The 13190-nt window shown below is 42.9% G+C and overlaps 1 protein-coding gene across 4 annotated transcripts in view; it reads right to left on the bottom strand.

Moving 5' to 3' along the window:
• The window catches only part of LOC106090085 (uncharacterized), a 503676-nt gene that overhangs the window by 401133 nt on the left and 89353 nt on the right, over nt 1-13190 (bottom strand). The gene's annotated exons all lie outside the window — the stretch shown is intronic.

Genomic DNA, 13190 nt, shown 5'->3' with positions numbered 1-13190 from the left:
ATTGATATGTGAGAAGTTTGCCCCAGTCTCTGGACTCGCCACAAATATCGACCGGCTAAGAAGCCAGTTCCAAAAGTTAAAAAACTTTACTAATTTGTTTTTAAAATGATTTTTCTCACACTTTGAGTGGTGAAATTTCAAATTGCCTTCATTCAAAGGATGGTAATTACAAGTCTGCCATTTTTCTTCAAAAATCTCATGACTTTTCTCTCCCTCATCACAGGCGAAACTTCAATTATCATTTTGAAAATTAATCATTGTAGCCGAAAACGACTAATCAAACCATCACCAGCGAAATAAAATTTCCCCCATATTTTCTCTTTCAAATTCCCACTTCACATTCAAAAATGGACGTAAGTTCAGAAAAAAACAAACACAGATATGCAAGATTATGGCTTGACTAATAAATTTAAATGAACAAAGAAGCACATCGACAGCAGACTGAAGGTGGCTGCTAAATTTGCCATCAGCCTCAACGAATTAAGGCTTAAGGTGCTATGCTAACTAACCAAACAATTAGACTTTTCAAACTGGCTTGGAAGGCAAAGAGAAAAAGTCGCCGGTCAACCAGCCATTTAGCCATCCAACAAGACAGCCATCCACCTACTACACATAAGACACGTTCCATGGAGCAAAAAAAAAAGATTTCCTAAGATTTCTTCTGTTTCTCCTTTGTACATAAATGTAAAAAAAAAACTCTTCCCACTAGGCAACATTTAAGACCTGTTGATATGGCTATTGCCTGGGAAGCAGGGTGAGGGAATATAGGATTTTTGTCTTACAAAAACCGGTAAAGAAAATTTTGTGGTAAAATTTTACAGTTTTTGTACTTTTTTTGACTCTTAGGAATGCTGTCGTCTGCAGAGTTAGCCTTCAAAAATCGACACGACAAGTTGATAATAAACCCAAATACAAGGGGGAAAAAACAGAAGACTGCCAAAACTGCCAACTTGTTGCAAGAAAGTTGCACCAAAAGTTGTTTTTACCAACACAACTGTGGTAATGGTATTTTCTTTGTAATTTTTTTTTTTTTGTGTTAAGTGGAGAAATGGATGTCTGCTTGATCAGTGGAGTTTCGATTGTTTTTAAAAAGACTAACATCAAAAAAATTACGACTGCATTTTAGGATTTCTAATTTAAGGATTTTTTCACTTCCATAAAACTGGGCTATAACTTGATTTTTCTTTAAAATGTTGAAAATTTAGTCAAAATGTTCAATTCATAGAAACTCGGCTTTTTCGAAATGTTGTTTTTATTACACATTTCATTGAATTTAAACTTTAATTAAGAAATTTTTTATAAGAAGAACATTTTTTAAACTTTAAAAAAAACATTGTCAAAAAAATGAAGAAACGTGTTTTTATATACCATCACAAAATTACCTTGTTTTTATAGAAATTTCGGTCGCCAATACGATGTCATGCTAAGGCTTCGTTTGTGATAAGTCATGTCATGACATTGGTGGAAATGCATCATGACATGGCATAACATAGTGTTGGTGGTGTTATGTGATGTCATGTCTTGATATTGGTAGTAACTTGTCACGACGTTGTTTGTTGTATGACATATCATGCAGTAGCACGCCAATGACATAACAGCAGGCTAATATTTTTCCATGATCATCGGACTTATGCAGACCTCACATCGAATTCTTTCAACAAGAATCAAGTCGAATGAACTTGAAGTCAGATTCTACGGGATAGGGATGACGATATCTGAATGAATGCATTGTTGGTAAGCAGCAATCATACACCAAGGGTCGGTCAGTTGATAGTGTCCTCCACGACGTGGTGGGTTCAAGGGGTTCGAAGGGAACTTGGTTACAGGCGACTTCACTTTGGCGGCCTTCATCGATTTAAAAGGGGCTTTTAATAACGTGGAGTTGAGGTCCATTCGTCGTTCTCTGGTTGATATGAGAGTCCCCTCCTCATGTGGTGAACTGGATTGATGTTATGCTCAAGGGCAGATTTAACAATGCATCGGTTAGGAAGATTGTGACCAGGGGAAAGCCATAGGGGGGTGTTTTATTCCTTTATGGCTTTTGGTTACCAATGGAATTCTCCAGTCCTTCGAGCTGGAAAAGTGGAAGTGGTTGCCTATGGCAGTCGCTTTCTCTCTACTGTCACGGATACCCTTCATGGCACGCTAAGGAAGCTGTCGAAATGGGCGAACCAATGGGTTTGGAAAAACCCCCAGGAAGACAGAGCTGGTGCTGTTCACTTGAAGGAGGTGTTACAGCAAGTTTTGGGGGATGGTTGTTCATACAGTGGAGATGACGTTATTCTTAACCAGAAAGTGAGCAAGATATAAAATTTTGAAGAGAGAGTCAAAAGGGGGCTGAATGCGCTCTACTCATGCCGCAACCCGGTGGGAAGGAGTTGGGTACTAGGCCAAGTATGGTCTACTGGATTTACACTGCTGTGGCTCGACCCGGGTGCCTGGTGTGTTGGCTATCGTTGGCAAGGAGGAATGCTCCGAGAGCAGCGCTGAATACAATACTTGATCTGCACTTATACGTAGAGTGCGCAGCGTTGAATACTTCCCTCAGACTCAGGGAGTCAGGGACATGCACTCTTTGGATTTTGGGCATTCGTTTGTTCTGCGTGGGACGACTACTTTACATTGGCGACGCGACGAACTATGTGCCGAACGAATTTTTCTTCGATAGCGACCCGGGAAGGGAGCATTGGTCTAGGACGTCCCGCCAATCTTGCACCGGGGAAAGGGTATTAGCTAAGCACCTAGGAGTTAGGATACTCAGAGCCTTGAATGTGATCTTGAGTCAGGAAAGGTGGCCCTCCCAAACTGTCACGATTAATGTGGACAATCAGGCGGTGCTGAAGGCCTGGCTACAAGTCATGTGAGGTCGAGACTTGTCGGCAGATGCAAGGAGCGTTTCGGACCTTTGGGGGCTGCTGTCAGATTGTGCAGGGTTCCGGGCCATCAAGGGGTGGCGGGCAACGAAACAACTGACAAGCTGACCAACTGGTTTTGGTTACGGATGGACTCTGGGAGTGTGACGCCCATGGTGAAGCCCCTTGAATTGTTGGTGGGAGTCCTGACTGCCACAGCAAAGTTAGGTAGCTGACATGGCGATGATCTTGGGAAGATGAGGATTTCTGTGGGGATAAGGAGGATTTAGAGACGGTTGAGCATCTTCAGTGCCAGTGCCACGCGTTGACGGAATAAAGGCATAGGATAATGGGTCAACATATTTCTTTTCACTGAGCTCTCTAAAGTCTTTTGACCCCGCAGTCCTTCGGGAATTCTGCAAGGGTCTGCAAGGGTCTGGGATGGCTGACGGGGCGATCCTCTAGTCTTTTTCATTTCTTTCTAGGACAAACACTATGGACCAGAGGTCTCCGAGTCAAGCGGTTAGCAACTGGGACAGGGTATAGCGTTCATCAGGCGGAGATAGTGAAGGCACTGGAGACGATATCGATGTGGGAGCAAAGGTCCGAGACTGTCACGATATATGTGGATAGTCAGGCGGCGTTGGACCATATGAGGTCGAAACTGATTAAAAGATGCAAGAAGTTTCTTCAAACCATGGGAGAGGCTGTCAGGCTCGAGAAGGCCCCGGGCCATCAATGAGTCGCGGGGAAACAGAGTGGCCGCCGAGCCGTCCAGGAATGCATAGCTGATTGGCGATGTGAAATTAGCAAGCCCTCCCCTGTGCGAGATCCTTGATAAGGTGGACGCCTTCCATGATGACCGGGTGAATGAAGTGTGAATTGGTGCTGTGGGTGGCAGGGTGGAAAAGGCCCTGTGGCCGAGTATTTCGAGGAACAGAACGATGCTAATCCTGGGGCTAAGTAAGCAAGACTTCAGAGTCCTGACTGGTCACTGGAACATCAGAATTTCGATATAGCGCCGGACTCAAAAGAGGCCGACTTTTGCAACTATCATAGCTTCCATATAAACCGATCTTGGGTCTTGGCTTCTTGAGCCTCTAGAGGGCTCAATTCTTATCCGATTTGACTGAAATTTTGCACATTTGTGTTTTAGTATCACTTCTTACAACTGTCCTAAGTATGGTTCATATCGGTCCATAACCAGGTATAGCTGTCATATAAACCGATCTTGGGTCTTGACTTCTTGAGCCTCTAGAGTGCGCAATTCTTATCCGATTGGAATGAAATTTTGCACCACGTGTTTTGTTATGATATCCAACAAATGTGCCAAGTATGGTTCAAATCGCTCCATAACCTGATGTAGCTGCCATATAAACCAATCTTGAGTCTTGACTTCTTGAGCCTCTAGAGAGCGCAGTTCTTATCCGATTGGAATGAAATTTTGAACGACGTGTTTTGTTATGATATCCAATAACTGTGCCAAGTATGGTTTAATACGTATGGTTTAATAAGTATGGTTCAAATCGGTTCATAAACTGATATAGCTGTCATATAAACAGATCTGGGATCTTGACTTCTTGAGCCTCTAGAGGTCGCAATTATTATCCGATTTGCCTGAAATTTTGTACGACGGATCCTCACGTGGCCATCAACATACGTGTTTCTTATGGTCTGAATTGGTCTTAGCCCGATACAGCTCCCATATAAATCTATCTCTCTATTTTACTTCTTGAGCCCGCAATGGGCGCAATTCTTATTCGAATTGGCTGACATTTTACACAGGTCTGTGTAAAACATATAACAACATATAATTTAATTGTGGTCTAAACCGGATCATATCTTGATATCGCTCTAATAGCAGAGCAAATCTTTTCTTATATCATTTTTTGCCTAAGAAGAGATGCCAGGAAAAGAACTCGACAATTGCGCTCCATGGTGGAGGGTATATAAGATTCGGCCCGGCCGAACTTAGCACGCTTCTAATTGTTCTATGTTACTTTTTTAGTATGTAGAGCGCACAACAAGCCGATTACTGGCTTAGGTGTATGTCCATAGTGTCATAGGGAGGATTAATATCCGCACCCTCTTTTAAACCTAGCCAATGTCGTCGTAAAAAAGTTGGCTGCCATATAAACCGATCCTCTGATTGGACTTCTTAAGCCTCTAGAAAGCGCAACTACCAACCGAGCTGAAAGTTTGTTCAAGGTGATTTGGTTTGAATTCCAATAACTGTACCAAGTATGGTTTGAATCGGTCCATAACCTGATATAGCTCCCATATAAACCGATCTCGGATTTTGTCTTCTTGAGCCTCTAGAAGGCGCAATCAGCACCCGATTTGGCTGAAAAATTGCACAAGATGTTTTACTTGGACTTGACCAACAACTTTGTCAACTGTATGTTCCGAACTGGTTCATAACCTGACATAGCTCCTATGTACTCGTAAACCAATCTCCCGATTTGACTTCCTGAGTTTCTAGAGAGCGCAATTACTTGGCTGGTATTTTTTTATGAATTCTAATAGTCCTGACAAGTATGGTCCATCTGTATCCGTAGATGTATCTATATGTTTGAAATGTCATTCAAAGAAAGTGTCAAATGTGATCCATGGTGGGCGATATATATACTTTCGATCCGATCGAACATAACGGGATTTTGGTTGTCGTTCTCTACCTTTTTCTAAGGCGAACACAATTGACCTTAGCTCTCCGCATGCATCGGCTAGTGACCGAGGTTGCGAGTCGCGTGCCCTCCAACCAAGCTCAATCCAATGGGACGATTACAGTCGACCCTCGTGACTTTGAGACTAATGCTAACACAAGGGCATCTGAGAGATCAGATCACTGACTTCCGGGTGGCAAGGCGATACTACAGACTACTGCAGGCTAAGGATCCCTGAGGGATTCCTTGATCTGAAATCTTCGAGATTCCTTGGTACGCGTTATCCTTAAAGTTTAATCTAAATCCTCATTAAAAAATCAAAAGTTGGCTTTTATTCAAATTCTTTCCAATGTTTGATTGTCGTACAAAACTTCGTTAATATTTGTTTTCATATAAAATTTTGTCAAATTATAAATCCAACTTCTGTTTGTGATTCTCTTTGTTTTAACCTAATTAAGGAAATCCTCTCTTTGAAAAAAAAAACGACTTCCCTTTGCTTAAATATTCAGACAACGTATCATGCATGATCGTCATGGGAATCTTTTGTCCCCGTCTTCAATATGTGGGGAATTTTTCAACTCTTTTTTTCCTCTCCTTATTTAATGTTTAACATAAAAACAACAATCCAAGACTGTTCATTTTATTTTCATTGCAAATCCCTTCGTGTCGTTGAAAGTTCCTTTGAATTCCCCAAGTGTGAGCACCAAAAGTCACATTGAAACATTTGTTGCAAGTTAAAAAAATGTCCCTAAGGTAATTTAATCCCTTTTTGCAAGTTGGTCTCCTCAAGACAAACCGAGAGGATTTTCTACATTGCTTTGGTCATTTAAGTTTTTTCCTCTTTTGGTACGTTACAATTTGGACAATGTTTTAATGATCGCTGACAAATCCCTTCAAGGTCTTTTGGCAATAGCAACAGCAGACAGCGCCTCTGTCAGTTCATTACTTTGTCTTTAAATGGTTAGGAGGAAAGGTAAGGCATACGTGTTTGGCATTCTTAGCACTTGTAACTTAGGGCTATGAAATATGTCAAACATGGGCGTATGAACAGTTGCAGTGGTAGGGAAAACATCATAGTCCTACAAAAACACTTGACTAAACTTTTGAATTTTCATGTGCATGTGAGCATCAGCATAGATTTCGTTTATTGCAAAGCACACTCTGGCTACCTATAAGAAATCCTTGTTGACTGCATAAAAAACAATTGTAAACTAGCCAGAGCCGGTGTGGGATGAAATCCAAACCTGAAATCACTTTCCGCACCGATTTAACATAAGTGAGCTCGTAGTCCCATGTGTCCCGTTATGATAGCAATAGCTATACTGACCTCCTTCTTGCTGCCTTTCAGTAATAGCCTCGTCTGCTCACGATCTGGATCCCCCATAGGATTTGCGCCGTCATACCGACCGTTTCGCTCTTCCACAATGTTGCATGTGCATTCGTCGCCCGCTCCTTTAACTGGGACTGCGTCGACCCGAAAGGCTTCGGGTTAATCAAGTTTATTGACGGCAGTTCTCTGGCCTTCACCGCCAAATCGTCTGCCCTTTCATTTCCCCTTACTCTGTTATGGCCCGGCACCCAAACGATGTGGATTTTGCCATCCTCAGAGAAGGCGTTAATCTCCTTCTTACACTGCAAGACTGTTTGTGACCTTACCGTCCTGGTTGTTATTACCCTTATGGCAATTTATATGTCGGTAAAGATGTTCACACTCGACGTCCTCGTGTTAGCACCATACCACTTCACGCATTCCGTGATCGCCCGGATCGCCGCCTGCATATCCGTATAATGGTCAGGCAGTCTAAAACAGAGCTCAATGCTTGGGTTCTCAATGTAGACCCCCAGGCCCACTCTGCCCTCTATCCGTGTAACATGATTTCTTAGCTGGCAATACTAAGGTTCCGTCTATTCAAGACTATGCCGCTGGCAAAAGTGCCTCGCACTCGACCTCAAGTCTCGTATCAGTTATACGATCGGAATATCGTTCATTCCTTCCAGGTTTCCTATCGTCGTCTCGATTATACCGCTATGGTGTTAGCTGCTCCCATCCTCAATCCATTCTCCCATCGCCTTAAGTCTCATAGCCGTCTCATAGTGGCTGCCTCACACTTAATCTGTATGTCAATGGGTCGGATATGTTAAATAGTCTCCAGTGCTCTAGTGGTCGTGGTCCTCATAGGTACGCCTATGCCAAGACAACATGTTCTCTGAACCTGTTTTATGGTCCTTATGTTCCACTTTTTCTCCATCGTAGTTCACCAAACTACTGAGGTCTAAGTAAGTATTGGTCTAATCACGCTCCTTTGGAGCCAGTGGACTATCCTCAGATTCAGGCCCCATTTCGGACCTACGGTCCGTCTACATAGTGCACAACATCTGTGAGCCTCCTCAGCATGCTCCTGAATGTGACACTTCCAATTCAGTTTCCTGTCTTAGATCACACCTAAGTATTTTACCATTTCAGATATCGAAATCATCTTATTGAGGAAACGTGGTGCGTTTAATTAGCCCACCTTCGTCTTCCTCGTGAACAGGCATATTTTAGTCTTCTCTGGGTTAACATTGAGACCTCTGGGTTTGGCCCAGTCATATGCCATATACAAGACCCTTTCGGCCCTTCTGCATGGCTCGTTCGGCTCCTTACCCCTTAGAAGTATTATAGCATCGTCTGCGTAGCAGACGGGTTCAAATCCCTCCTCAGTCAGCATCCGTAATAGGTCATTTATGGTGGTCACCCATAGGAGTGGCGATAAAATGCCCTCCTGTGGCGTTCCCTGTACCACTTTCTCCCTTATATTTATGCCATGCGACACACAATTTATCCACCTTTTCCTTAGCATATGCTTATCCAGTCTCTAAGGACCGGGTCCACCCGGTAGTGGTCTAAGGATTGGATCAGAGTATCGATCCGCACATTGTTAAAATCCTTCTCGATGTCAATGCATACCGCCAGTGTGTACGTTTTGGCATCGAAGGATTCTTTTATTTTATGCACAACCTCCACTGACCTTCTCTTGACATAGGCATGCTGTTTGTATTTGAGCAGTTCGCTGGATCATGGTGTCCATCTTCATCATGGTGTTCACAATACGTTCCATGGCTTTGTGTAGAAAGTATGTAAGGCTTATGGGTCTGTAGGACTTTGATGTCGAATAACTTGCCTTGTCGGGCTTGGGTATAAACACCACCCTTGCCTCCTGCCAGGCTTTCGGAGTATATGCAAGTCCCAGGCACGCTGTGAAAATTTTGGCCAGACGAGGCGCCAGATAGTCTGCCCATTTCTGTAGTAACGCCCGAAATATTCCATCGGGTACGGGTGACTTAAATAGTTTGAAGCTCCTCAAGAATTCCTTCACCATAAATTCCGTAATTATAAACCATCGATCAACGTCATTATTCCAAGATTCCAATGTCTCCGTGAGTCCGTGAGTCCGTGAGTCCCTTCGTATCCTGTGGAAAATGGGTTTTCATCAAAATCCTCAACATGTTCTCCGTTGTCTCCGTTCTCACTCCCATGTCGTCTACTAAAGTTTCAGTTTGGACATGGGTTTTTGAGAGAAACTTTTTTATCTGTTCACTATCGGCGAACAGGTCGATAGCGTTAATTATCGACCTGTTGGCAGAAAAGCTTCCAGGAGGCACGTTTTGCCGCTCTGGTAATCTTATTGTAGTCCTTGAGCCGTGTATAGTACACATCCCAATAAACTTCCCCTTTTTTACGACGTGCTCTGTTAAAGAGTCTGCAATCCCCTGTCATCCAGGGTTTTTCTTGCGATGATTTCCTTTCCCGAAGAGGACAACTATCTACGAAGGACCCCACCAGTGCAATCGTTATCCTGTTGATATTTTCGTCAATGTCTTCTACGGACCTTAGGACTTTAACAAGAGAGGTGGGTCGGTTAATAATTTGGACTTTACATTGATTTCTGGCCACCGTATTTTTAAAATTTGCAATGTTTCGATTTTTCAGTTACGTAGCAGCTCAGAGGTGATAAACACAACTTTGACGAATCTCGATGATACTATCTTAAGGGATTGGACTCCTCTCTTCCTGTTTATTCTTTGATCTGATTTTGTGTACGGGTAAGGACCTGCCATACAAGAACTCCAGAATGACCAACTGGAATCGCTACGCGAAGAGCATTGACGGGTAGTTTTGGATCAAAAGTACGACGCTTATTGATAACAATTGGATTAAACTAGCAGCTGACTGGAGCTTGTGGAGTATAAATGAAGGCAACCAAAGGAAAATACAGCCATGAAACGGGGACGAGGAGGCTCTATAATATAGCAAATAAAACCAAGCTGCGTGCGCACAGGGATCTGTGCAAGGAGTCCCAAAATAAGTATAAATGCAAATGCCCATGAACGTTCCACAAAGAAACCGAGGCAAACTTCTCACATATCAACGAGTGCTTTCCGATTCAAGTTTTAAGCTCAATCTCTTTTTTATAGCAGAGTCCGAACGGGGTGCCGCATTGCGACACCTCTTTGGGAAGAAGTTTTTACATGGCTTAGTTCCTCATAAATATCACCAGCATTATTAGGGGTAACCATCGAACCGAGACGTTCAGCGTCATGGGGGGACATAGTACGGTGGTTTGGAAAATTGTGTAAACTGATGCTGAAAGTCAGGATTATCAACGCATTACTGTTGGAGTGCTTGATAAGGAAGTTTGTGACCAGAGGAACTCCATGTGTATGTGTTTCTTTACCAGTAACTAAGCTGGAGAAGGAACGTCGCGGAAAGGTCAAAAGGGAACTGAATGCGCTCTGCTCCTGTCGCAACTTGATAGGAAGGAGATGGTGGCTTCAGCCGGAGACGGTCAATTTAATGTTTACGCCAGCTGTTCAACCGATTGACACGTAAGGATGTATGGTTTAGCATAGAGGTCTGGACAACCGTGCCCTCCCCAAGATGATCCAGAAGGTATAGGGTACGGAGGCGGTGCTGATCTCTAGGGCAAGGAGGCAAGCCCCGAGAGAAGAGCTGAATGCCATACTCGATCTTAGACCTTTACATCTGTATGTTGGCTTTTTAGCAACTAAGATTTTCCTTGGACAGATAGTTACGCTACTTAAAGTTTGGACACTCTTCGATTTTGCTGCAGGATGGGGATGCATGCCGCTTTATGAGGCGCCACGTATTATTCACCACGGGAGTCTTTCCAAATTGACAGATCCGACGTAGTTTTCCCAGAAAGGGATCCCGGGGAAACCAAATTGAAAGTTCCCGGGAATGGCGGGAACTTCTGTGCACACGTATGGGTCTAAATTGGATGAGGGCACCGCGGTAAGGCTCTTCATTAGTTTTTTAGAATCAAAGATTTATCAAAGACAAACTTCCGGACGGGGAGGTCCTGCGGGAATCGAAAGAATGTAAATGCAGGAGTAGCGGCCCGATCGGACTATCATGTTATATGTCGACAGTCAGGCGTCGCTGAATGCTCTAGAGTCGGACCACGCCAGTCAAGACTTGAAAATGGTTCTGCTGTTTCCCAGGCCTTCAAGGAGTGACGGCCAACAACCTGGCTTATCACACATCGGTGATAAGCGCAGATCGTGCAACGAAATCAATAAGGGGATCTCCGGGAATGTTTACCCCAAAGATTTATTTCTATAAACCTCTCTAGAGTCATCAGCATAAACGATGATAGACTAATAGGACGAAAATCTATCTTCCCGGGAAATTTGTTTCCAGAAGCAGTTCTAGTGTTAACTCACTAGACATTGTCCCTTCTAAATTTACCTTACCGTAACAGATATGGAACTTAGGGCCTTGCGTAGCTTAGAGGAGCTGCAGAATGTCATTCAGGATTTTTTTGTGAACCCTTTTCGGCTCGCTCTTGTATCTTCTCAGCTCAGCGTTATAAATATCACAGTTCTGTCGTGTTCTTAAATAGTCTTCTGCAACCCATCCTCTAACCAACTGGTTCTGTCACTCACCTTGATGGTCGTTGTTTGCCCTTTGGCATAGGCATGCAAATTTAAGGGAGCCATTCATGATTCTCTTGATTAAGATGCTCGGACTGGCCTAAACTTTGCTACATTAAAGCCGTTACTAGGTATGCCACTTCACCTACGTCAACCCTTATCCTTATAGTAACCCAAATCCCATTTAAAAACTTTGGGGAGAACGTCTCACCCAAAAACCTTTCGAAGGCATGTAGACCGATCAGGACAATATAGGCGCTAAATGAAAGGCATTACAGAGTAAAGTATGAATCTAAAACAAAAATTGTACCCCGAGTAACTGAGAGGAGTTTTCACTGGGGAAATCAGTATTCACTGGAGAGGTCAGTGCCCACAATTGATATACGAGAGAGGAACCAAGATCCGCCTTAAATGTGCCAAGTAAATGCCACTCAAAATCGTTACTTGATATCCCTCTTCCCCAACGTCTTTTATGCTTGCAGTAATTCAAAAATTATACCATACTGGACGTTGGAACTTAGGGGAACGCCCGGCCCTAAAACCCCCAAAAGGACATTTACGCAGATCGGGTATCAAATGAAAGGTTTTTGAGACTAGAGTATGAAATTAGTACAAATATGCACACCCAAGTAACTGAGGGGAGCCTTCGCTGAAGAGCTCAGTGCCCACTTGAGAGGTCAGTGCTCCGCACCATGAGTAAGGAATCAAGATCGGCCTGGACCTTGCCCAGTTAAAGACACTCAGAAGCGTTATCTGGTATCCGATATACCCTATGTCACTCAGGGCGATGATGAAAACCTAGTCGAAGTTTTATGTAGACTCCTTCGAAAAATGTCCCTTCCACGCCACTGAAGTCAAAGCTGAAATGATAGATTTATAAGAAACTAAGGCAAATGAAAGGAAACAAAGGCTAGAAAATGCCATATCCGGTAGAAGCCAACTACAAAATAATTGAAAACTCGTATTCTTGCAAGCTTCTCATATGAAAATTCTAGTTCTATATTTAATGACAACAGGAAGTGTTGGCATAAATATGAGCAAAAGGTTATTACATTTAATTAGAATGAATGCATTCATATGAGTGGAGAGATAAAATTCAACTTTGGCATTTAATGGTAATATCAGTGGTAATTGCTGCACAACACACAGTCTCAGCTAAGGGGGAAAGCCAAAGTTGTGAATAATAAAATCGACATAAACAAATTTTATGATTAAACGACCACAATAACATATCCACTAATTATCACATTAAAAAAATACTCCATTCAATGTTATAGACGCTCGTATAAATATTTCGTACCAGAGAAAAGTCCTCGGCCGAAGCGTCGGCTTTGGCTTTGGCTTGGGGTTTATCTATGTGCATTTATCTTAGCTGTATGCTGTAATTAGACAATCAGCAAACATTTTAAATGACTATGAAAACCCCAGTTTACATTGGGCTAAAAAAAAACACACACCCAACAAAAAACGTATATGAGACAAGTTATTCGTACATATTCCTCATTCCATACAATGCCATGCCACTAAATACTTCCCACATTTTTTTCTTGGCTGGTTGAGCAGCAATTGAGTGGCAAGTGGGGCCGGAGTAGTTTTAGTACAAAGAAATGATGGGGACTAATGCATGCTTGAAGAAAAGAAACTAACTTTGCCACTTGCAACTTTTGCCACGCTGTGACCGGTCCACCATCACCATTGACAGTCAAGTGTTTGCCTTTTTACATTTCTCCAGCCATTTATT

Source organism: Stomoxys calcitrans, chromosome 1, assembly GCF_963082655.1.
Source record: "Stomoxys calcitrans chromosome 1, idStoCalc2.1, whole genome shotgun sequence".
Taxonomy (NCBI): domain Eukaryota; kingdom Metazoa; phylum Arthropoda; class Insecta; order Diptera; family Muscidae; genus Stomoxys; species Stomoxys calcitrans.
The sequence above is the reverse complement of the archived record's forward strand: the minus strand, read 5'-3'. Positions and strand labels throughout refer to the sequence as shown.